At 46.0% G+C, this 27514-nt stretch overlaps 1 long non-coding RNA gene and 1 pseudogene across 1 annotated transcript in view; one reads left to right on the forward strand and one right to left on the reverse strand.

The window, feature by feature from the left end:
* LOC138498081 (uncharacterized) overlaps nucleotides 1-25347 on the forward strand; it is an 88237-nt gene extending 62890 nt beyond the window's left edge. The window contains exon 3 of the long non-coding RNA XR_011278694.1: nucleotides 25203-25347. This is a non-coding gene — a long non-coding RNA (uncharacterized lncRNA). The remainder of the gene's footprint in view (nucleotides 1-25202) is intronic.
* The window catches only part of LOC138498080 (zinc finger protein 850-like), a 352348-nt pseudogene that overhangs the window by 14201 nt on the left and 310633 nt on the right, over nucleotides 1-27514 (reverse strand).

Raw genomic sequence — 27514 nt, forward strand, 5'->3', positions numbered from 1 at the left:
TAACAGCTAGAAAATGGTGCGAGTACCTGGCCATATGATGTCAGTGTGTGCCAAATGTCTATCCTATACACAAGCCAAAAGTGTTGGCTTTGCCAGTGCTTTTTTTAACAAAACTTCAATGCAAGGAACAGATGTGAGGAGACGTATTGCTTATAAATCGAGCAGCTGAAGGCGCACTCAGTGATGGTATCTTTATTACACCAAAGGTTCCTTTACAGCTGCAATTGAGCCATTCACAGATAAAAATAACACTGGCAGGGCCTATATACACAGCATAAGGTTTGATGTTGCTGCTAGACAGAGCTAATTCAAATAGGCTTCAGAAGGATGTGTTCTGGGTGGGGAAGAGTATGCAGTGAGTTGGAATGGCCATAGAGATTGGCCTCGCAATAGGCAGCCAATTGAGTCAGTAAAATGCCAAACACAGACAAGCTGTGTGTCCTTCACTCCTATCTGATCTCCCTCTTATCGATATTCTAAGGGAAAACATTTGGCTTCTAGCACCAGCTTATACCCAAAACTAAGAAGGGGTGTCCAGATAACATGCAATCATCTGGTCACCCTCCTTTAGTAACAAGAGGGAAATATGATGGTCGATTTTCACAAAACGATTGTTCAATATAGGTAAAGAAAGAGAAGTTATTTTTCTTAGAGGAGAGAGCTAGTCAATAATTAAAGTGGTATCCATAGTTTGCTAAAGAGGTGCTAAACCTTTAAGGTTTTGTTTAGTTGTACAACTATTGAATAGTCAAAGATGATCGTTGCACGATACGCGACGGAGGGCGTGCTATAAAAGGGCAGGGTGACCTTCTTGGTGTTCCAACCGCATCGGGAGAAGTACAGAAAAGCCAACTGCTTTTGGGTAGTACAATTCTTTTTACAGGTATTGGTATCAAATGGAAAGTTAGGCGGTCAATTCAAATGGAAGGCACTCAAATCATTATCAGGTATTGCTATTATGTGCAAGGTACTTGCACAATTTGGCACGGGTTTTCCTTGCTGGAGCCTTGACACTCCTTCCCACGTTTGGACGCCTCTCACACTTAACTACAAGGCATGAATTAGTTTTCAAAAATTGATAAGCAGAATTTGCTAATTAAAATATTTTTGATTAGCAAATGAACCATTTCATTAGCAATTTTGTACACCTATTTTAAATGTCATCAGAAGTTAGTTTTACCCCAAGACATACAATTATCAAGAATACAGCATTTCTGTGTACCTCTGAAGTAATACATTCGTGCAATGAGTGTAAAATGTAAAAGTTCACTGCATGAATGAACTACATAAATAGATCTGATAAAAAAAGCTCTGTAAACATTTTTCAGTTCAACGCTCTGTGCAGCTGGGTCATGCAGCAGTCAGTGATGCATAGTGCAGTGTCCATCTCAACAAGACACCAATAAAGATAATTGTGCGTGTGTCCTTTTTATTTTATTATCAAGTTTCATTTAACTAGTGTTTGGCATAAAACAGTCACAAGCAACTGCCCAAGATGAAGACAGCAGCTACAATGAGTTTATGACAAATTGGGGACATTAGTTATCTTATTCTGCAGAAGCAAATGGCTAGATGCCAGTCTCTTGGTCTGCCCAGGTCATTGAGGCCCTGATACAGCTAAAGTTTAATCTGCGAGACAAATAGGCCCAGCAAGTTAACATGTAATCATCCATTTGTGGTCTGGCTTATTGCAAGCCAGCAAAAACTGAGATGATTTAAAAGATCAAAATAAATGATCTAAAGATGGAGTGCCGTCCCAGACACCTAAAAGCCAACAGAAAAATAATCAGGGTGCCCAAGAGGTCGGAAATCTCTTCTCTAAACCTATGGCGCACAGGCCCCGCATTTTGTGACTCCGCGGCATTGTTTGAAGTACTGAGTGGCAAGTTAGCAGCAAATTGTGCAAAGTAATGCCCATCAGGCCACCAACACTGCCGAAGGATAAATAATGCACATTTCTGTTCTTGCCAGCACACTGGTGTGGCTGGGTTGGATCAAATGATTTGCCCAGGATCACACAGTTTGGTTAAGCAGTGAAGCCAGAATTTGCCATCAGTTTACCACATACCTTCCAAGCTCCAATTAGTACACATTTGTTTTGTGTTCCAAGAACCACACAATGGTTGTTTTTTTGCAAAGAACACAAATCACTCGAAGCAACCACCTTTGGGGGAGTATTTGCACCACCCTGAAGATAAAACTACAAGTGACAGCCCCATAACACAACCTGCTTGCAAAAGGCCTTTTAAATATTGTTCCATTCTTGTAAGGCGCTGCCTATGGCACCAACACAAAAGCTGTTTTTTAGTATAAAAAGATGGGCTACGCTTTTCTTACCTCTCTGGTGACTCTTCGTTTGTTGTCAGAGTCAGTCTGAAGGTTCACTCTTTCCTGTTATCGTCCTCTACAGACACATCATAAGGTCTACAAAACAGACAAAGAGCCACAGATTACCCACAGCAATGTGCTTAAGTGGCTGTAAATATTTGTCCCACCGGAACGGGTAGGAGAAATATTACTGCCAGCCACTTGCTAACAAAAAGCCCTGCAATCAGGGACAGCATCCGGGCCTTTCAGCCTTTTCATTCGATAAGGGCCATGAGCCTCAGGGATGTCCACAGCAACTAACCCATGTTGCCAGTTTGCAGTGTTATATAATAACACAGCAATTTATATATACTTTTGTTCTGGGGCTTAATGCCTTAGCTGCATTTGCGGGAGCCCTTCCGGCCGTCACTTCCCTTGGGGTATACAGATCACCTCGTTGCCTTTTCACATGGGTTCCTCCACAGCAGGCACTTGCTGACGTAGGCTTTATATAGGATTTATAGCTTTTCAGTGGGCATTGTTTCAACTTTCTGCTGCCTGGCCGTTTAGTGATAATCGGCGGCAGTTTACCCCCCAGATTATTTCTTTGTCATTTCATTGGGTAAAAGTGATGTGACATCTACTATGATGTCATCATATGCTACTTACTATTTTTGAAACTGGTTCCAGAATGTTGGCATGTCACAGTCAGATTATCTAGATGGTTAGCAGTGTGCTTTAAAACTGCAGTTATCCGACATACAAAGACGTTCCAAAATGGATCAGGTTTCACTGGAACCCTGGCTTTCAGTCTTGTGATTAAAAGCTCGTGGCACCTTAATCACGAGACTGAAGGAATATCTAAAGGCCCTCGGCAGCACCATGCTATTATTAGTGCGTGCCGGGGTGCTTAGAAAATGGCAATTATTTCCACCCACTTTCTAAGCACCCAGGCCCCACACTAATAACAGCATGGAAGCAGCATGGTTACCTCCTTCCTTGTAATGAGGCCCATTGTTTCCCTTAGTCGTGTTACAGTGTTACTACTTTTGGTTACTTTTATCACTTGTGGTTATTTTTTGTAAAATGGGGTACACTTTTTGGTTTTGCCCTAAACTAACACTCAGAGGATTTTTGGTTACTCTAGTTGTGCTAAAAGGAATGGTGGCAGCAGTGACTTTTTCCCACTTTGTGGGACTTTTTGTTTTAGCCTTACCGTGTTTGGCTACTAACTGTGGATAGTGTCCAAACATGGCCGTGCCACATGATTTTTCACTTGTTCTTTGGCCATCTAGTTCTTTAGCCATCTTCCTGGTCTGTGAGGCCAGGGAAATCCTAAGCACGGGAAAGCAGAATATTTTGGCGGGCTAATGGTTTGCTGGCAGGATGTGGACTGGGACTGTCTGGCCCCAATCCACAAACTGGTTTCACTGTGTCCGAGTCATATGCATGAGTGTTGCCGCCAGTGGTCCTGATTGGACCACTGGAAGGGTGTGTGTGGGCTACTTCCGTCTTTGGCTAGGGAGGGCAGCTGCTCTTACCTGGCTTTTAGGATAAGAATGAAACTCCTGCATCAACTCTACACAGATCCTGGAGAAACCTGAAGGAGGCAAGACTTCTATCCAACTGAGACTTGCGAAGAAACTGGAGACCCGTCGGAAGGAGGCCTAGCTACCAACGTATGCCCCTGTCCCGGAGGAGCGCTGTCATGCTGAAGATCTTCAGCAGTCCTGCGAAGGAGCTGCAACCCTGGCAGCGGAGGAACATCCATTCCTGATGTCTGCTCAGTGCCCTGCAAAGAAAAGTCTTCGGAGGTGCCCCTGACCCATTATGTGGCTTACCAGCTCAGAGTTTGGGCTACCGTGCTCCCGCTGTCACTGTTCTGTGTTTCGACTTGGAACTTTGGGGATCATCAGCTGGCCCTACAAGACTCGCCTTTACGTAATCTTGGCGTCCTAGCTTCAAGGGCAGCCCCTTTGCATCGCTGCGCTGACCACCGTCCGAATTCACTTACCTGACTCGAGTCCAGTCCTGACAGGGGTCCTGCATTGCGTTTAAATACATTCTTCATTCAAGAGTCCTTGCAACAGTGAAAGACACCAACCAGAGATTAGCTAGAACCTGCAACCCCTGCAAATCGAGGACTGCGACTTTGGTGGGAAAAGCAACCTCTGACACTCTTCCTTTGTCCTGCCAAGTCTGGGGAAGAATCGGGAGTAAGTTACAGAGCTTCTTACCTACCCCTATACTCCCATTATAAGACTATGGACTTATAATAAACCTTTATTCTAACACTACTGGCGTTGCCATTGCTTGCGCAAGACTTCTGAAAGTTGGGGCTACTTCTGTTAGCTAGTTTAACTTGTGAAGCTTCAAGTGGGCAAGATTACCATATTGTACCGGTAAACCAACCAGATGGACTCAAAGTGAGGTCAACCAATGTGTAGTATCTACTATTCTGATAGAAGCTGCCTGATCTATGTAGGACATGCCTGACTACATTATGGTATGTAGAATCAGAATACCTGGAGCTCAGGTGTTTACAGAGTTCTAGAAGAGAAGGCTGGAATTGAATCATAACTGTCCAGATCCTTTTGCTACTAGTTGTCTCCCTCCTCCTTTTACATATATTGTTATATACTTATATTATTATATATATCATTCAATAAATATACTTACGTTTATGATCGCCTCCTGCCATTTGTACCATATCGATTGCGGCTACTTCATTTGGCGACGAGGATGGCTCCAGTTGAAATGTTGCTGCATCAAGCTGTACGGAACTGCTCCGCTCATGCCCGAGCGTAGAAGCGGCCCCGTAATCCTGTTCCTGAAGGTAACGCTCGGTTCTCGTTTTAATTGTATCGAGCCGGCGTTGTGTTGTATTCATTTCAGTGCGGCCCATGAGGAATTTGACGAAATTTGAGGGTCTGTGCTACGTATCACTGAACCGCTGCATCTACATTACCCATTGGATTTCGCGCATGCGTTGAATGAGTTGAAGAAGGAAGACAATTTTAAAGGCGCAGTACACTGTTTTTTCAAACGCAAGCCTGTTTCTCTCATGCACTTTGACAGACTTGAATAAGCATAACAAACTGTCATGGTATTTAGCAGTGTGCCTTCACCTGCCTTCTTTATGCCCAGCACTGACGAACCTGCTTTACCTTGGAAGAGGTGGATCAAATCTTTCGAACATTATGCGGGGGTGATTTGTGGTCCCAATTGCAGTGCAGAGAAAAGGAAGTCATTACTCTTGCACTGTTTAGGTCCTGTTGGTCAAGAAAAATATGAAACACTTCCAGAATTACCAGAAGAGGAGAGTGTGGACCTAAATGAATACCAGCGAGCTGTAAAGAAAATTGATAAACATTTTGAAAAGAAAGTGAGCATAATTCTAGAACGTTACAAGTTTGGCAAACGCACACAGGAGGAGGGAGAGAGTGTGGAGAAGTTTGTCACTGCATTAAGGAAATTAGCAAAGTCATGCAATTTCAATGAGCAACTGGATGAGAGACTCAGAGACCAATTTATGTTAGAGTGTCGCAGTAGCAAAGTGAGGGAAAGATTGTGGTCTGAAAGTGATCCTTCTCTTGACACTGTTCTCCGAGTAGCAAAAGAAGTAGAACACACCGAGGAGTGTGTTAAAGAATTGGAGAATAAGATGAAACAAGTAAAGATAGGAAGCAGTAATAGTAAAATGCATGATACACCTGATGAGGAGTCAATTTCCATGATCAATAATGACACCATTAAGAGGAGATCTGTCACAAAACAATATAATGTATTGAGAACGGACAAAAGATCAAGCAAATATGGTCAAAAGGGTTCCTTATATGAAGTTTATAAGAAAAACAGTCCAGAGAATCAATTAAGGAAAGTGGAAAAAAAACGCCAAGGAAGGTGTTACAGATGCGGCAATGTGAATCATTGGGCTGATGACCCAGATTGTCCAGCATTAAAAATCATTTGCAACAAGTGCAAAGGAAAAGGTAACTTCTCTAAGTGTTGCAGATCTCGCGACAATGCCATGAACTGGATACGGGACAATTCTGATAGTGATCATAGTGAAAAGGATACTCAAGACGAATGTGTATGTACTATAACTGATGACGATGATGAAGAAGTGTTGGAAAGTCCCAGGGCGATGGTGTCCATTGATGGCAATGAAGTATGTATGATGATTGATACGGGTGCAAAATATACACTCCTGCCGAGACAATTTTGGAACAAGAATAAACATGAATATTTACATGAGGCGGATATCAATCCAAGAGCCTATGGAGGTGTGAAAATTAATGTTATTGGTTGGCATTGGGGAAAGTTGAAATTTAAGAACAGAATTGCCAATGGCAAAATATATATCACAGGTGAAGGGAAAACTGCTCTACTCAGCTGGACCCACCAGAGTAAATTACGAGTGAAAGTGGACTCCACCAGTATGGAATCAGTTTTGTCTATAAGTAGTGGAGGCGCTGAATCGATTAATGGTGGTGATGTTATACGTAAAGCTGGTTTGCTAAAGGTTTTCCGAGATAAGATAGGATGTCTTCAAGGTTATACCCATCAGATATTACACAAGCCAGACAAAAAACCGATAGCTCAAAGGTTAAGAAGCATTCCTTTAGCTGTACGAGAAGAAGTCAGCAAGGAAATAAAGAAAATGGAAGAAGATGGAATCATAGAAAGCATTGATGCCAGCGAATGGGTTTCTCCACTTGTTGTGATAAGAAAGAAATCAGGAAAACTTAGAATTTGTGTTGATTTACGCGAGTTGAACAAATGTGTCATACCTGATCGCCATCCTTTACCAAATATACAAGAAATTGTTTCTACCATTGGACCCTCCAAAATATTTTCGACGCTAGACTTATCATCTGCTTACCATCAGATTAAATTGCATAGAAGTTCAAGGAAACTGACTGCGTTCATAACTCCTGATGGGTTGTATCAATTTAAAAGAATGCCATTCGGATTAGTGTCGGCAGCATCAGTCTTCCAGAAGGTTATGCATGGTATGTTCAAGAATACTAATGGAGTGATTTGTTTTCAAGACGATATATTAATTCATGCTGTCACTCAAGAATTACAGGACAAGAGATTATTACATGTATGTAAAAAATTGTATGATGCTGGCATGACTTTGAGCAAGGACAAATGTAAGATAAATTGCATGGAAATCGAATATTTGGGACATAAAATTACAGCAGAAGGAATTTTTCCAAAACCACAATTAGTCAATACCTTTGTGGGAATGTCGAGCCCGAGTAACAAAGATGAGATTCGTACATTTATTGGCATGGCTGAATATTACTCAAAACTTGTCAAGGATTTTGCCATACACACTGTTCCATTACGAGAGGCACTCAAGAGGAAATTGTTTGAGTGGAACGTGGAGTGTGAAAATGAATTCAATTTTATAAAAAATGCGATAAATTCTGCCCCTGCATTAAAGAATTTTTGTACCAATGACAAGATTATCATCACTACGGATGCCAGCAACATAGGCTTGGGAGCAGTGTTGTCCCAAGAGAAAGATGGTCAGGAAGCAATAATTGCTTTTGCATCAAGATTGCTTAAGGGAGCAGAGATTGCATACGCCACTATAGAGAAGGAAGCTCTAGCAATTAAGTGGGCAGCTGACAAGTTTAGAAGTTTTATATGGGGAAACCAAGTTGAGTTTCGAACTGATCACAAGGCTTTAACTCAAGTGTTCATGTCAAAGGGTCTTAATAAGGTATCCAACAGAATGAGAAGATGGGTCATGATGCTGCAAGAGTTCAACTACACTGTGATATATGTTCCAGGAATAAGGAATGCCTCTGCTGATTGTTTATCTCTTTTAACTAACATTTCTGAGATTGTCGATGAAGATGAAGACATGGAAGTTGTCTTTTGTGTGGAAACTTCTTCAATATCCAAAGATGTTTGGGATCAGGCTGAATCTAATGATAATAACATCAAGAAATTGAAAGAATTAATTCAAAGTCATCATTGTATGAAGAAATCTAAATTTGAGGAGGCCAACTTAAGTGCTTTTTGGACGGTTGCAGATGAACTGCATGTTCACGATAATTTTGTAATGAGAGGAGATAAAGTCATTCCTCCGAAGGATCTGCGTTTGAAGATTATAGAACTGGGTCATGAAGGTCATCAAGGAGTGATAAAGACTAAACAAATAATTAGAAATGACTATTGGTGGCCTGGTTGTGACCTGCAGATTGAGCGATATATTAGGGAATGTATCCTTTGTTGTGATGATGAAAAAAAATGTGTGGGTTCTAGGCAACCAATGGTTATTACTGACATTCCAAATAGTGTATGGAGGGATATAAGCATGGATATTGTAGGTCCCATATGTTGTAAAGGTGTACAAAAGTATTGTTTAGTGGTCATAGATCTTCTCACCAGGTGGGCAGAGATTTTAATTACTTCTAGTGTCACGGGTAAAACTGTGGTTGAATTTTTATCAAATATATGTGAGAGGGAAGGATATCCGGGAAGTATTCTTTCCGATAACGGTACTCAATTTAAGTCTAAAGAAGTGGCAGACTTCTGTAAAAAATTTGCCATTGAGCACAAGACTAGCTCAATTTATCATCCCCAAACTAACGGAACAGTAGAACGTTTTAATAAAATCTTGAAAGAGACCATCAGAATGGCGTGGGCCAATGGGTTGGATTGGGAAGATGCTCTCAGGGAGAAAGTAATTGCTCATCGCTTTACTCCACACACCAGTACAGGTATTTCTCCTTTTGAGCATAGCAGAGGAAGAAAGGCAAACACCAAATTAGCTCCCATTTGGCTTATTAAAGGGGGTAAAGAAATAGAAAAAAATCTGGTTAACGCAAAGGACAAAATTAGGGAAACACAAAAGAGAAACAAGGTGAATTATGATAAGAAGGTTCGTAGCAACAAGTATGATATGTATACAGCTGTTGGTAAGTTGGTTAAAGTGTTACTTCCTCCTGCTCTAAGAAATGGACCATGCAAATGGTCTAATCCTATTAGGGTTATAGAGGCGTTTCGTAATTCTGTCAGGACAGAGGACAAAAGGATATGGAATGTAGAAAGAATTTGGATATGTGAAGGTAATGATTGTGACAAGAAAGAAAGGAAAAATGTAGGCCAGAATACAGTTAGTAATGTTAAGATATCTAGAAATTTAAGCAGTGGTGTGAAAGGTAAAAGTAGCAGTACTGTTGAGAAGAGATATGATGGCAATTCTGAGCAAGTTCAATTTTCCTTGCCAACCACCTCCAGACATGGAGGATGTATGTCCAGATCTGGCAGACTTTATCGTCTACCGAAGAGGATGGAGGACTATGTGGAGTTCAAGTGAACCAGCTGGAACTGTTGTTACATCAGTTGTTGTACATAGTTTATGAACAATATAAGGGAATATAGTTTGTTTGGAACAATATAAAGGGAAGGCGATGTGTAGTATCTACTATTCTGATAGAAGCTGCCTGATCTATGTAGGACATGCCTGACTACATTATGGTATGTAGAATCAGAATACCTGGAGCTCAGGTGTTTACAGAGTTCTAGAAGGGAAGGCTGGAATTGAATCATAACTGTCCAGATCCCTTTGCTACTAGTTGTCTCCCTCCTCCTTTTACATATATTGTTATATACTTATATTATTATATATATCATTCAATAAATATACTTACGTTTATGATTGCCTCCTGCCATTTGTACCATGTCGATTGCGGCTACTTCAAGCTTCTTACCTACCCCTATACTCCCATTATAAGACTATGGACTTATAATAAACCTTTATTCTAACACTATTGGCGTTGCCATTGCTTGCGCAAGACTTCTGAAAGTTGGGGCTACTTCCGTTAGCTAGTTTAACTTGTACTCTGACAATTAGAAACCTTCACTGGACCCCAGAGACCCTACCTGCATTTTCTCCTGCCTCAAAAATTCTGAGGAACTTTACCTGAACTATTGGGCAAAAGGCCCCAGACAACTTGGGCTGGACATTTTTAGTTAAGGCTCATTCTCTGTGGACCATGACTGCATAAATATAACCTTCCCTTTCCTTTGCAGGGGTTATGTATATTATGCCCTCTGATAAGTCAATGTATATATGCATCTATTTTGCTAGTAGTCATTTTTCTATAGCGTGTTTTGGCCAATAAATAATTGTATTTTTATACATCCTGCCTAAGTGTATTTTTGATTCCCATTGTGTGAACTCATTGTGGACCGTTTACAAGCTCACCACCTTGGAATAACTTATCCTGTCAATGCTACCTGAACTGGTTTGGCTACAGCTCCCCAGAGTTGTCTGTCACAATATAGGTTGGCATTCTATACATCCGTCCACCAGGGCAGATTATAGAAAATCACTCCTAACAGTGACCTCGACATACATTGTGGTGGAAATAAGATTAGCTGGTCGCACAGAAACTTGCAGAAAGTAGAGAATCTTGTCAGTAATCTTAGCACCACTGATTTGGATCAGTTTGGCAGCCTATCGGTGGATGTGAAGGAAGATCGGTTAAGAGACACAGTGGCAGCAATACAAAAGGGCAGCTTTATAATATCATCCACAGTCCCTACTCAGTACTACTTCCATAAGGAAGTCAGAGATGCGAAGAGGGAGATGAGAAAAGGGGCATTAAGCGCAATACTCCTATAGTACACAGAGAGCAAGGTGATCAGGTTGAATAAAAGCAAGTATAGGAGATTGATTAAATCAGCACCATAAAAGCTTTATTTTGACATACAATGTCATAAAAGCACATACATACAATACAAAGTGTAAAAACTAAATAAAAATACAATGAATCTCAACATTCATAAATATTACACCCTATTGCACAGCATTGGTTTATTTTTTATTTATTGAGCATTTGTTAGGCGCTTGTACAAGAAGTAAATTGTGTTTCAAAGCGCCCACACGGCACCAGGGAGGGAACATGGGATAGAAAACAATACACTGGAGGATAAAGACAAACCTACTAGGCCTTGTGAGCATTCAGAGCGTGCAAGTGCAGAGAGGAGAGGGGTAGAGTGGGGTGGGGGTAAGGGCTGAAGTGCTCGTGAGTGAGCAGCAGGTGTAAACGTGCAGGCCTACAGTGGTGAAGACCGGTAAGTGTCAAGGCAAGTGCAGCGCGCGGGTGATTGGGTGTGGAAGGCCAGGGCCCCCGAACACCAATCACAGCGACTGAGATTAGCAGATAAAGGAAGAAGGGACGGAGGAGGTAAAAAGGAAAGTCTTGAGGAGCTTCCGGAATTTGAGGAGATCCGGCTCAAAAAGAAGGGGGAGGCCATTAAATAAGAGGGAGCCAACTGAGGAAAGCGATTTGCCTCCGGCCCTTTGTTTAGAGAAATGATTGACACGCAGATAGTTGGTACCAGTGGAATGTAGAGGTCTAGAGGGTGAGTATTTAGTATGAGCAAGTTGTAGATAGCGTGGCCCCAGACATCCGTACTGGATGATACAAAGGGATTTGGACTTGATCTTTGCAGCAACTCATAGCCAGTGAACAGTTTTTAGGGAAGGAGAGATACAGTCCCTGGGCTTGAGGCCAAAAATAAATCTTGCTGCCCTATTCTGGATTAGCTGCAGGGGTCATAGAGAGGATGAGGGTAAATTCAAGAGAAGGCTGTTGCAGTAGTCTAGCCTAGAGAGAACCAGAACTTTGGTAACATTGAGCTTTTGTGAAAAAGGTGAGAAATGGGGGAATTCCTTTGAGAAGGAAGAGTTGAAAGTTGAACTTCTTGGCAATGTCCTGAATGTGCGGGAGAAAGGAAAGAGGAGTTAAAGATAACTCCAAGGTTTGCGGCTTCAGATGAAGAAGGGGGAGAGCCCATAAAGGATGGCCAGTCTTGCTGTCATTGTGGCAGAGATTGTTGGAAGTGCACCAGGACTGGGTGGCAGATAGGCAGTCTGCAAGAGGGTCAGCAGGAAGTTGGAAAAAGAATTGTGTGTCATCGGTGTAATACTGGAATCTGGGGGAGAAGGAGGAAATGAGGAGTGCCAGCTGAGAAAGTTAAATGTTAAAAATCCAGGGGGTGGGGGGAGATTGGAGACCTGGGGGACACTACAGGTGGAGAAACATAGGTGAAGAGAAGGTGCCCAGATTAACTTGGATGAACAACCAGTTAGGAAGGAGGTCAGCCAGTCCAGTGCCTGCTCCAAGTTATGAAGGGTTTCATGGAGCAGTTTTATGAGGATGGAGTGGTTGACTGTGTCAAAGGCAGAGGAGAGAGTGTCCAGAGATGGGAGCAGCTCTTCCCAGGTGTTAAGAAGAGCAGTTTCCGCGCCTCTGGATGCTCGGAATCCAGATTGCTGGTTGTGGACACACCTATAACTTGAATATGTGAGGTAAATTAGGGGAAGGCCAGCTTCTCAAGGAGTTTCACCAAGGAAGGGGTGACAGAAATGGGCGGTAGTTGGATGGACAGGTAGGGATCTGCTGAAGTTTTTTTCCCAGGAGGGGGTGCACAAGGGAGGAGGGGAATTACCAGTAGCAAGAGTGAGAGAGTGAGAGAGGCTGGAGGAGAGGGTAGCAAGGGTGCTCAGGATGTCTAGAGTTTTAGTGGTGAAGTGTGACCAGTGCATTGCAGAGGGCCTTGGGACGAAAGAGAGAAGGAGGAGACTGCAGAAGGCTTGGCCAGTTCCCTGCAGATTTTAAAGAGTTCAGCCGTGTTGTTGGATGCACCAGATACCCATGCCTGGATGTGGGCCCTTTCTTGGCACGGGAAGTCTTTATCGTCTTTGGAGCCGGCGGCAGGACCGTTTGTCAGAGGGTGAACCCAAGGTTTGCCACTTCCGTTCTGCAGCTCTGCACTTGCGATTCAGGGCTGCAAGTTCGGAGTCATACCAGGTATTGCTCTTGGGAAGCAGGTTTCAGGCTGATCCTCATGACTGGGGCAAGAATGTCCAGAGTGTTAGTAATGGCCAGATGGAGGATGCTGAGAGCAGAGTCAGAGGTAGAGTCTGGGTGGGGGCAGAGGGGGATGAAGGTGGATGTGAAGACAGCACCTGACACTTGTTTCATCGGACGGATCTTTGTGAATGATATTGGCAGGGCTGGAGGAGGTGCGGTTAAAGGGCCGAGGGGACCCAGGTAAGAAGGGAGGAGAGAGTGGTCTGACAAGAAAAGAGGTGTGAACAGTGGCGCGGGAGAGGGAAAGGTCAGAGTGGATGAGGGTGTCAAGAGTGTCCTGCTGTGTGGTTTGGACCCGAAGGAAAAATAGAGGGACAGCGAGGTGAAGAGGTCAAGGAAGAGAGTGGATACTGTGATAGAGTACAAGTGGATGTTGAAGTCGCCCGAAAATGGAGTTTAGAGGAGGTTCAGAGGCGAGAGGAGCAGAAATCGGCCCATTCAGAGAGGGGCAGGGTGGTAGCACCAGGGGGCCCGTAAACCGTGGCAATGGTCAGAGAGGAGGAGGGAGAGATGACCAACTTGCAAACCAAGTTCTCAAAGGAAGAGTAGAGCTGAGAGGGTAGGTGGGAGGAAGGAACCCACTCAGGGATAAGGGGCAACCCCACCACCAGCACGGGTACATCATGGCTTGGAAATGATCTCGTAGCCACCAGGGAGAAGAGAGTCAAAAGCAGTGACCAAGCTGGCATTGAACCATGTTTCGGTAAGTGCGAGAATGTCGAGGTCAATGTCTTCAAGAAGGAGGCAGATGTCAGTGGAGTGTTTTATGGCTGACATATAGTGTATATAACATTTAGTGAATCATGTCAAAAATTCAAGAAGTACTCTTTAGATGTATGCATACCCACTCATACCAAGGCATGAAACCGCCAATAGTGCAGATCAAAAACAACACAGAGTAAAACACCTCTGGCAATGGTGATCATTAGTACAGTAAATTGTCCCCAGATATAATCAACATGGTCTTTTCCTTCTCAGTCTCAATGCCCACACAAGATATTTACATGTTGTGAAAACTACTGGCACATCGCCAAAATCAGAGCAGAAATCACAAATGCAAACACACAGGAGCGCAAGTCGAAAAAACTGAATGGTCCCACTTATTACAGAGGCTTGTGATTGGTTGAGGCCCTATTAGAAATTTTGCATACAATGATCTTTCATATTTGGTGTTTACAAAACCCAAATACACTTCATAACCCATATTCTGCTTCATATTACAGTAGCGCAGCAAGGCCCACATAACCCATATTCTGCTTCATATTACTGTAGCGCAGCAAGGCCTGCATAACCCATATTCTGCTTCATATTACAGTAGCGCAGCAAGGCCCTCATAACCCATATTCTGCTTCATATTACAGTAGCGCAGCAAGGCCCTCATAACCCATATTCTGCTTCATATTACAGTAGCACAGCAAGGCCCTCATAACCCATATTCTGCTTCATATTACAGTAGCGCAGCACGGCCCTCATAACCCATATTCTGCTTCATATCACAGTAGCACAGCAATGCCCGCATAACCCATATTCTGCTTCATATTACAGTAGCGGAGCAAGGCCCGCATAACCCATATTCTGCTTCATATTACAGTAGCGCAGCAAGGCCCGCATAGCCCATATTCTGCTCCATATTACAGTAGCGCAGCAAGGCAGTTGAACCTTCGGCTTTAGCAAAAAAGTTGCATTCAAAATTCCTCCACATCGCTGATTTCACCTCTCTGGACTGCACCAGTCATAGCTGAGGGAATGCACCAAAGCTCACTCAAGCCTGGTACTCTTATTTCTACCTTAATATGTACGAACAACGCAAGAGCCGCAACCCCAGCCTGCGTCAAAACACCCGTCATGGCCTCCCTATACTTAAATAAAAGTTCATTTGTCCACAAGCAAACTCGGTAATAAATTGGCCGCTGTCGGCATGTAGACTTTGGATCCCTGTTTCAAACCAAACCGCTATACTTGGGGTAGCCAAATGGAAACCCAGCATGTTCGTCAGATATTTATTTTCAATTGTAGTTAGTAGTGAACAGTGTGTATGCCATCACTGCTCCGCTCCATAGATCGTGCCTGCCTTGCTTGGGCTTTGTAGGACAGCAACATTGCCAAAGTTGCTTGAAGGCCTCACTGTATGTAGCCAATGAGACCCTCGCTGTGGCCATGTGCAGATCCCAACAGCAGGATAACGCCACCTTCAAGCCTAGATAATCATGGTGGTCGACCCGATCTATGCAACCCTCTCACAGTCCTAACCTTAGTGGTCTCGGTTTCTTCTTTTCCTCCCCAACACTGAAGACCATGCTCCTAGTTTTTGCGGCATTGATGGCTATGCCATTACCCCCACGGAAATCCTCGAATAGGTCAAATTGTTTCATGGCACCTATCTGTTTAAGAGCGAGAAGGACTGTTATCACCAGTCAGTTTTGGGGCATCATTACATGCAGACACGAAATAAGCAATAATCCCATTGATGAAAATGCACAAGAGGTTGGGACCCAGCACACAACCCTGGCGGACTCCCTTCTCAATGCAAGTGGGTTGCAGTGTGCTCCCATCAGCGCCCCAGCGCACCATAGCCGCGTGGCCTGAATAATGTATTTGAATGGCCGCAAGCAAATGCGATGGGCTGTCTAAACTACGTAAAACTTCCCACAGGCGGCTCCTTGGCACAGTATCAAAAGCCGTACAAAGGACTACAAAGATGGCATACACATTGATGTTCCTTAATACAGCGTACTTGTCACATATTAAGCGCAACCTCAAGCTTTGATCCACAGTGCTTAGGGTTCTGCAGAAACCTGACTGACGGTGACCAATAAGATTATCACTAATCCAGGCGGCTCAATACTACTTCAGCAATACTACTTCAGCATATATTTTGCGTATGCGGCAGTATGTACTGAGAGTTGTCCTGGAGATAAGTCCCGATGCTGTATGGTATAGATGATGCCCTCCTCATCTGGCAAGGCAGCGAGGAACAACTTGTAGCCTTCCATCAATGGCTCAATCTATGGAACCAACATAAAATTTACCCTGGAATGGGACTTTCAGACAATCAATTTCTTGGACCTACAAACATCGCTCTGGAAACAACCTGAAAACCAAACTTTTCAGGAAATCTCAGACAGGAACAGCCTCCTGCATTTTACAAGCTACCATCCAGAAGGACTTAAATACAACTTGCCGTACGGCCAATTCCTTCGCATACGCAGAAACTGCACCAAAAAAGAGAGATTGGAGTACCATGCCAAACAGCAACAAATACGTCTCACAGAGAGAGGGTACCCAAGAAAATCGATAAGAATGGCTAAAAGAGAGCAGCAAACACAGACTGCACCATCTGTCTTACCCCCAACGATAAGAATCCCATCAACAGGACAGTCTGTGTCGCCACCTTCAATCCCATCAGTAATCTCACCAAAGCCTCCATCAATAAACATTGGTATCTCATCAAAAATGAGGGGACCCTGGCAAAAAAAAAAACTTTTTTTTGCGTTCAAAAAGAACAAAAACCTACGAGACACGCTGGTACACACCTTCTTCGAACCGGAAAAAGAAATGCAAACATTATGGGAATTACCACCTGTGGTTGGACACTTCATCTGCGGTCGATGTGTGGCCTGTAGATACACAAAATCCAGCAAAACATTCACCTATAAGGATTTTCAATCACACCAACTGCGAAAGCAAATTCGTCATCTATGTCATCGTCCGTGTGACCTAATCTACAACGGCAAAACAATCAGGCCCATCAAACAACGGATTAATTAACACAGGTCATGCATCAAAAATGCGGTGGCTGATAAACCACTTGTGGAACACTTCACCAAAAAAGGACACCAATGAGCAATTTACATGGGCAATTGTACAGCACCTGACCCCACAAAAACAAGGTGGAGATATCAAGCTATCCCTAACAAAATTGGAACAAAAATGGGTACCTAGATTAGACACTGCGAAAAATGGACTGAATATCACAGTCGAATGGAAGCACTTTTGGAATTAACCCACCACACCTGGCACATGATGTTTGCCAGATACCATAACACACGGGCATTTCTCACCTTTACTAACGCCCCACCATCATTTTATATTAGCAAGTACACAGCAGCATAGACTTTTGTAGCTTCAGTCATAGGTCATGACCGTGCCCAAACATATCCCACCGATGCAGCCCATAGTCTATTCTACTGAAAACCTGGAACACATCATTCTTTGATGCACACAAATCAGTACCATGCCATGTATATACTTGTATGAAATTATGCAAATGTACTGTTTTTGTTTGTAAAAATGCATCTGGTGCTCGAGATCTGTGACAGATCACGTAGAACAAATGTTGCTTGAGTCTTATTTTGTTGGATTTATTGCACATGGATTTGATCATTGATACCGCACAATTAATTTAGTTGTGTACAGACACACCTCTTTGATGGAACTTGTATCTAGTACCTAATCGAATTGTCAAACCCAGCCATCCATTGCACCTGCATGAAATTATGAAACTACTATACTGTATTCCACAAACAATAGCATCCAACACAATGGCCCTCATTACGACCCTGGCGGAAAGTGACTGACCGGACCGCCACAGCGTAAATAGCGTTTCCGCCATTGCACGAAGGAGCAAAGTGCGGCCCATTCCGACCCATCGGGCACGAGCACCACGGCATGGCGGAAGTGCAAAGTCTGCGATGGCGGAAATGACCCCAAAACGGCCCACACCGCCGCCGTACGGCGCCCTAGGTGCAATACCGCCACCCATCACAGCGGACACCGCAGTGTGCGCCTACCGGAAAGTACGGTGACCGGAAATATACGGAAACGGAAGTAAAAACATGGGCCCGGAACGGGAAACATCCCGCCGTACACCTATAAAACCACTAAAACCACACAACCACTAAAAACACTACCCTGAGACACACCCCAACCCGTCATCCACCCTAGCGAAACCAAGAAAAATGGGAAAAGTAGCGAAGAAAGCGTGCGACCGCAAGCGGCAGGTCCACTTCTCCCGTGAGGAACTCACCGTGCTAACAGAGACCCTCCAGGAGAATGCTGCCGTCGTCTTCTGCACACAAATGACCAGGACGGCACTTGCAAACAAGAAGGCCATATGGGCTCTGGTGGCACAGCGGGTAAGTGCGGTGGGGACCGCACCCCACAGCAATGCCGAAAGCGATGGGACGACCTGCAGATACGCGTCCGCAGCATACTCTCTGCCAACCGCAACATTGCCACAGCCACCGGGGGAGGTCCTGAATCACCCATCAAGTTGACCCCCTGGGAAGAAATCTGTGCCTCCACCATCGGAATGGAGAGCATAGAGGGAGTCGGAGGGATGGAGAAAGGAGTGCAGACATCCGAAGATTCAGGTAGGTGGGCCAAATAAAACAATGCTAAATCCACAATGTCCAATCATGTGAAGTACCATGTGTCCACATATTGCAACAGAAACACATGTCCAGGAGAACGTCCACACACATCGGCCTGATAGCGCACTTTAAAACTCACAATAAATACATAAATAATTAAAAACCCCTAAAACACCCACTACACGTGCAGCAGGCACACCCTAACTGCAGGCTGCCAAACAACTGCACCCTCACTCCACACACAAATGAAAGCACCTCCAAGGCCCCGACCCAAATCACCCTCAGGTACCACCCCAATGCATGTGATACAATGCCATTCCAATACCCACAGACCCATTAATAACCCTCGCCCTCCTTTACTCCACCACAGGGTCCGATCCAAACGACGAGCATCAGGACACCCCTACCAGCACACCTGCAAAGAGGGCCAAGACCAACGGCCAAAGACCCTCCACCTCAGCTGCACGCACCAAGACACGGCAGCAGCACAAATCAGGTGGCAGCACAGAGGAGGGAACATCAACAGGCACCCCAGCAGCCAGCATGCCCACAACACCACCACCACAGGTCCCCCCAACGGATGCCACAGAAGGCACTGCCTCTGGTGGCAGCAGCACCATAGGTGACACCCCATTGATGGCAGCATGCTCCGACACAGAAGACGGGGATGTCGAAGTCAGATCCATCCATGACCTGTCCCAATCCCCCTGTCTGTCCCATCCCGTACAACATGAGGATACCACGCAGGGGCACCCACAAGACGACGACTGGCCATCCCCCACAAGCCCTGTGGCAAGGCAACATGAGGTCAACAGCCCCTCTGTGACACCCCCGCAAATGGCCATGGCCCAGCAGAGGCAACAGTCCCTCGACCAGTTAATCGTGCAACAGCAGCAACTGGCCACGCTCCTCAAGGACCATGCCGATGAATGTGGGGGCACTAAGGCAGACATAGAAACATCAACTGAGACACTTAGGGCAGAAATGGTGAGAAGTACAGAGACACTAAGGGCACAAATGGAGAGTAGCACCGAGAGCCTGAGAGTCCAAATGGAGACTAGCACCGAGAGCCTGAGAGTCCAAATGGAGAGTGGCACCGAGAGCCTGAGAGTCCAAATGGAGAGAAGCACCGAGAGCCTGAGGGGGGAACTGTATGCGACGTCCACAGACGTATGTGCCGAACTTCCCGCAGTGCGCCGTGTGCTCACTGAGCTCTCACAAACCCTTAGGGACATGCATGGACGTGAGCAGGCAGAGACATCATCCGTTGCAAGTTCCGTCCAGAGCAGCCCCCAACGTAGATATGGGAGGAACCTGCGCTCCACAGGCAGGGGTGCCCCTGATACCCGCAGAGGGGGCTTGCAATAGCGACAGCCCACTGACAATGAGCATCTTTGGACACTGGTGTTCGGGGGGGAGGTAGGAGGGTGGAGGGGGTGTGTTGGGCTCACTTGGGTGGCGGGTCGATAGGGTGTTCAATATGATATCACATATGCCATAAACAGTGCACGATCAACCAATGTGATGTGTGGACAATGATCATTGTGTACTAGACCATCATAGGCGTACAGTCCATATTGTGCATGTACCAGACACACACAGTGCCACGAGTACCGTGTCCATGTATCAGCCACCAGGCGTGAGTGCTAGAAGCATGCATCAATGAGATGCTGACGAATGTCACGGCCCTCCGGTGCCTCGCAGACTCCTTGAGGTGCTGCCACATCCCCACCCTCATCATGACCATCATCAGGTGCTTGCAGTTCTGCGTCAGGGGGCATGGGCACATTTCTACGTACGCACATGTTGTGGAGCATGACACATGCCATGACCATCTTTGCAACCTTCTCATGGCGGTACAGGAGTGCCCCGCCAGACCTGCTGAGGCAGCGGAAACGAGTCTTCAGTAGGCCGAATGCCTGTTCAATGACTACACGGGTACGTGAGTGGGCATGGTTGTAGTCCTCCTCATGCTGGTCCCGTGGGTTCCGGACTGGTGTGAGGAGCCATCTCTTCAGTGGATATCCAGCATCACCTGTATGTGGACGATAAACGGATTATGTGGAATGCCATTGCTACGTACGCACACCACCCCCCCCCCCTTCCTGCCAGGTCATTGCCGAATCACATACCCCACATTATCATGCATGTAATGAGACTCACCGAGTAGCCAGGATCTGTTCCCTGCGTGTCGCTCCATGTAGCGTGGTATTGTAGAGTTCCTCAAGACCATAGAATCATGGGTTGATCCAGGGAATCGGGCACAACAATGTGTAATGATCCTGTTGGAGTCACACACCATTTGTACATTCAGGGAATGAAATTGTTTTCGGTTGCGGTACTGGGCCTCCATGGCATGTGGGACGACCAATTCAACATGGGTGCAGTCGATGGCACCAATGCAACCCGGTATGCCGCCAAGTGCATGGAATCCCACTTTCGTGTTTGTAATTTCCTGCTCCGAGCGTGGTAGGGTGATGTAGTCGTCTGCGTGCTGCAGGAGGCCATCGAGCACTTGCAATAGTGTCCGTGAGAACAGTGGCTGAGAAATGCCATGCAACTGTCCGACTGTGTGCTGGTAGGTGCCTGTGGCCAGGAAGTGGAGTACAGACACCACCTTCAGTAGGGGTGGGATGGCGGTTGGGCTATCTATCATGCTGACAAGGTCAGCCTGTGTCATGTCCACAATGGCGGCTATGGTGTCCCGGTCCAAACGGTAGAGGGTGTGGATCTGCTCATCAGTGAGGTTGAACGGATGTGCTCGGAGGCGTGGGATTGCGGCCTGCCTGCGTGGTGGTAGTGGCTGTGCTGGCGGCCCTTGCTGGCCCTGCCTTGCCCTCCTCCTCCTCCTCCTGCGTCTCCTCCGTGCGGCCGGTTGTAGTTGGTGTTCGTCTTCTTCTTGGAGTTGGAGTACTTGCAGTGCTATCAGGTCCCCCAGGGCCAACATCGCGAGTCCTGCCGGTAGCATTTCGGAGTGTGTGTGGTTGTGGGAGGAGACTGGGTGTGCAATTTATGTGTTTTCAGGCTGTATGGCCTCCACCTGTGGTGATTCATTCCACCTGTGCAAGCTGCTCTCCCCTTTGGCCGAGCACGTCCCGCACACAACGCTGCAATTCGGTAATGGCATCTTGCTATTGCAATCATGTATTTGTACCCGATGGCCGTGTAACATTTGTTGATATGTACATTCGGCTATGGTCCCATTGTTTCACATACAATCTTTGCCGTCGCGAACAGACTTGTGAAGGGTCAGTGGAACGTAGTACTCGAGTAACGGTGGGCCCTCATGGATCACTGTACCGAGTTGCACCGACGGGCGGGGCGTCCCATTTGTGGGTGAAGGCAGTTGCCATTTTCACACACAGCCGCACTAGATGGATTAATTTGTGATTTCAAACGGCCACAGATGCCTTTTCGACGTGATGTTGCAAATGAGGAATTCGAAGGGCGGCGCTTTCGGTTTTCAGCTCGCGGCGAGGAGATGCCCACAGGTCTGACTGCAAATATAACGTTCTATTGTTCAATGTCCTTGAGACAGGGGCCATGGCGAGGAAGCAATGATTGATATGAATAGTTTGGGATGCGCAATAGCGACGTGGGCGATGAGGCCGGACGTTCCCAAATACATGTTACTTCACAACACTGGAATTACGGGCTGGGGCACTGTGGATTTTGCAGGCTGCATAACGCACAGACTCAATGGATATTTCTAATGTCATGTGAGTAAATGTTCTGGCGTTTTTATACCGGGATGAGGGAATGATGAATGGATGCATGGGCAGATGATTTGATACAGAGTTTGCCATGTTCAGGGCTTCTTGGAATCTATCCGCCTCCCCTGCGCTATGTGATGCAGGGCTGCCATAGTGGGACCATCGTCTATCTGGCCTTGTTGAGCCCTCCCTTTCTCGACGCGCCTTCAGACACTTGTGTCCATGCACGTTAACAATCCCATCAGATGGATTCTGTTTTGACAGACGCATGCACAGGTACACTCGTTTGTGATGGTGTTTACACCTCGATATAGATGGTTATGAGTCGCAAGTGGTTTTGGGGTGGTGATGATCCTTTGGAGTGGGCTAGCATGCATATGGCTGTGGATTCAGTGTGATCATTGAAGTGAGTTGTTCGGATGTAGTTCTGATGGCCATTCTGTTCTTTTTCTTTTCTTTTGGTTGACAGGTATCTCCTCCCCTTTTGCCACTGCCATCTGTATGCCACTCCTGCAGATGGCTTTTACTCCCGACACCTGCTGCTTCGTGTTAATCAGTGGAGCAGCATTAAGATCTTATGGGACGATCGCCAATGGGCCACATGCCCTTACGCAGTACTAGTGGCTCGGAGCAACATTTCGGCCTTTCAGCTGGACTAGTACCTCCCCATTGGGACGGCCCTGCGGTTCTGTGCGCTTCCATGTTGCCTTTTCGTACGTGAATGTGGCTCTGTGTACCATGATGGAACAGGGCGTCACACAAGTAGTGGCTGGTCATTTCTTGCGGATGCAGCCCACAATGGTGAAATGTGTTTTGGAGTTCATGGCCTGATGGCTGTATGGCCTTGGTGATTTTGTTGTGCATTAAATTTCTATTCTGATTTGGCCCGTGTAGCGTTCTTCTTTGCAAGTGATGTGGCATATTCCTATTTGGGGAGCGATGTATTGTGAGGAGATCTGCATTGGGTTCCAGCTTCGGAGTTTAGTTGTGTGGTACTGTACTGGGCGCGTTTGCCTACGAAGCCCGTGAGGTCAGGGATGGGGGCTGCCAATATGACTGTTTGAATGTTGTCATGCTCAGGGGCGGGGGATTGGGTTTTGTGTAACAGATGCCGGTCAGCCAGGTGGACTGGTGGAATGATGTGATTTTCGGAATATTGCTGGTCACAGGTGCCTGTGTTTGCGTGCGTTTCTTGGTGGGGGACTGTGGTCATGTCCATTGGGATGGCTTCTGTATTCGTGCCATCTGTGCCCTGCAGCTCCCATTGGCCCCTCTTGTGTTTCATTTGTTCGTAGGCATGCATGGGTGACTTCATTTCAATGGTTGCATTGTGACTTCATTGCACCTACGGGGAGTTGTACTTTGTGGGCAGGGAGCGGTGTACAGGCACTCAGTGGGGCCGTTTACGGTTGATTCGCGATGCCGTACTTCTCACCATGGCGGAATGGTACATTCCGCCATGCTTGATGGCGTTAGGTATATGTCCGCTAGGGTCGGAATTAGCGTACCCTTGCGCCATGGTGGTGTTTACGGTTTGGCATGGCGCGCGCGCGCGTGCTTGGTGCAGTTAGCGTTGGCGTTCACTACGGTGTCGCTAATGGCTTCGTACTTTGCGGTGACGGGTCATAGTCGCACCGAGCGCTATTCGATGGCGGTATTGCATTTCCGCCATCGTTTTCCGAATTCCGCCAGGGTCGTAATGAGGCCCAATGTCTGAAAAAGACCTTTGTAAAACGCATCTGGTGCCTCACACATTCGACTTAGACTACGTCATTACTTCTCATGGATGAAATGTTGCTTGGGTCTAATTCCGTTGGATGTTATGCACATGGATATGATCATTGCTGTTACATTTTTAACTCAGTTGTGCAACATAATAGATATATTTTCCGCAGTTGCATTCATTACATCATTGAACTGTCCTTACCAGTCCTTTATTGCATCTTGCAAATCATGCCACCTTTTCCAGTACCGAGAGTTATACACATAGCCTCACATAGAAACAGGGCTCACGTGTGGGCAGTTTCATCTGCTGCCTCCCAGCGGCTCTAATAAAAGACTTTTTGCACAAATCCTGACATGGACGCTTGCTCGTGCAAGAGTACAATTCCCATCATGCTTCAGGCATTAGGCACCGTTTTTTGTGCACCTTGCTCGTATGCATGCAACCACATTTTTCCAGCATAATTAAGTCGGGACAACCCCCATCTTGAGTCCATTCATTATTGGCCAAGCTGCATGTACCTTTTGCCAATCAGACTCACTTTCTCTTGAGCTGTGCGTCACGCGCAGACCCCTGTCCCCATTGGCCCATCACTATTGGCGGCGTCGACCTAGGGGCGGGGCATACCATACAGCATAGGGACTTATCTCCAGGCCAACTCTCAGTACACACTGCCGCATACGCAGTGAGAGTCAGACGCTTGCGGATCCTACAAGTAAGTTTAATCACAGAGGTCCCTTCACGCCCTGATTACCCCACGGGTATGGACACGGAATTATGCACGATCCATCTGCTGCACGCACCCCATTGAGCATGTCCTCCAAATGCCATTCACGTTCAATCTTGTTGGTATCACCTAGTGAGTTTTAGACGCTTAAAAAGTTGTTTTTAACATCCACGTCCCCACTACATCACGGGCACAGACATGAACGCATGCATTGCCCATATACGGTGCGCACAAATAACCCAGTACCGTGCCCAGATCCCACCGCCCGATGGGTCACCCAGTCCTATGTGATAACTATAAGCAGTTTATTACTTGAGGCATGCCTCCCGGCACCTTGTATTTCACTGTCATCACGCATGCTCCAACACTCAGCATCACCCTTGTTTTGAAATGTTTCATTTATTTTAAATTGACGGAAATACATGTTATTTTTCGTCCTTTTTCTCACAGACCTGGGGATTCTGCTGGCCACTCACAGGCGCTGCCACATCCTGGCCAACTTATTGTGCCCAGGATTTCCAGAGTGATTCTTACACTCTCGTTTCTCTAAAGCAGTGTATTCAGTACACCACTACACCAGTCTCCACCATGAAACACTGAGGGACCATTTGTGGAAGCTCTACCGCTGCATCTTTGGTCAACGGTAAGCTCTACATGAATAAACGATCTAGTGTATTTGTTCGGCACCAACCAGCCACTAACAAGTATTAAAAGTATAAATTACACATCACAGAGATCATAACAGCCTTTTTACACCTTTATTATACTCCGACAGATACCATACGGACAGAGTCACCCTTCACCCCTATCCTGAAGAAGGCCACCACAACAGCTAGCTCCAATCAAGCGATACAGTTGGCCGAAACACAACAGTGTCGATCTGTGACACAACGCCTTGTCTCATTTTTCTGTTTGTACATATTTTTGTGTTATGTTTTTCAAAACCCATGGACCACTATTAGTCCTGGGCAGCACTTACTCGTGTTTGTTTTGAAATGAGAGAATGTGCACTAATATTGAAGAGGTTGGTACTCAGAAGTACCCCCCATTGATAAAGTGCAAAACCTGTCTGTTCACTGTTTATCAGTATGCTATTCTTTTGAGATTAAATATATTAATCCAAAATCTTGCTGTTTTGATCTCCCACCCCGATTTTTTTCATTATTACGGTTTACCTATATATGCTGCCCACTTTCATGTAATTTACTACATCAAGATTTTACAGTGAAGCGAGTGTGGGTATGAGCAAGAGATTATTTCTGAAAAACGCCGCAGGTGGTACCATAACACAAACGTCAGGTTACTCTGGCCAAAAACCACGACTCTTAATGCTATATTTCACATGAAGGCTTTGTCACATCAGTGATTGAGGCATTAACGGATGAGGTCCATCCCGCACCCCTCCTGCCAGGATGGTCCAATATCAGGATTTTAGATCCCTCACATAGCACGTCATGCAGAGCTCAGCACGTGTCATGACTGAATCACGCTACTGTTTGGAACAGTATCTGCAGGGTGTAAGCTGCGAGGACTTGATGAAGACCTAGGCCCAGTTGATGGAGCCACATCTTGGAGCTTCCCACCCCGGGCAATGTGTGGGCGAGTGCTTCAAAGTGGGTCATCAGGAATGCACACGGGCTGCTAGCCAATAGGGAATCCCAACACCTACAATGCCAGTTGGTCATTTTATCCCACAACCGGTGACAATAAGTGAATAAATAAGGGATGCAGATGATTTCAGGAGCCTGCAATACCCAGATCACCTGACTTGCTAACCGTTCACGAATGTGTGCAAGTGGGCAGGTCACTGTCCTTGACTCACCTTCCTTAACAATCACGAGGGCGACCGTTTCAATCACCTCATGTTGTGACTGCTCTAGCGGGTGGGCAGGCAAGGGCGTGTGTGCGTCTGTGATATTTCCACACTCCATACCATCCTTTCCATTGACTCTACCGCATGCCCTCAATTCCCCTCCAGAACGCTCACTCATTCATTCCTAGAAACAAAAGAAAAACACCCACCAAAGTGCAGATCTGGTGGTCTGCTTCATTCAGCCCCTCCCGATTAAGGATTTCCCATCAATCCCTTTCTCCCCAGGTGATCAGCAAAGAGGACAACCAACACTAGGTGTAGCTACCAATGTGCTTATTTAACTCACTTTTACAACTTCACTCCTCTAACCCCTATAGAAAAGTGCTGAGATAGCGAATTACCAATTGAGTTTAATAGGACGGCACAGAGGAAATTATTAACATAACATAATATGTGCATTTGTAGAGTGCACCGCACCCCCCCCCACACACACACAGGTGTTATAGACAGAAGGTAACAGATGTTAATTGTTACACAACTCCGCGGCTCATTCTGTCAATCTTGGATGGATGAAGGGCTGGGTTGACCTGTAGGATTCAAACTAGTGACTATGAGATCACACAACCATGGATCCTACCAGACAATGCACTAGTCCACTGAGCCACAGACCGGGATGCTAAACTTGGATCTGGACACCAGTTGGAAGAGGCAGGAATGGAGACAAGACAGGAGAGAAGGAGACATGAAGGGTACAGGAACGCAGGGTGGGAGACCGGCTATCTCAGAAGCATAGGACAGCCTGTGCAGACAAAAACTACAGCAGTTATTTACCAGGGTACCCTGGGCTCTATAGGGGTTGCTGCTCCTGGGAGGGTGATGCATTGGGAGGCCAGGGTACCCTAGGGTCTGCAGGGGTTGCTGCGCCTGGGAGGGATGATGCATTGGGAGG

The sequence above is a fragment of the Ambystoma mexicanum genome, chromosome 5q (assembly GCF_040938575.1).
Source record: "Ambystoma mexicanum isolate Mex_15411 chromosome 5q, UKY_AmexF1_1, whole genome shotgun sequence".
In the NCBI taxonomy this organism is placed as follows: Eukaryota; Metazoa; Chordata; class Amphibia; order Caudata; family Ambystomatidae; genus Ambystoma; species Ambystoma mexicanum.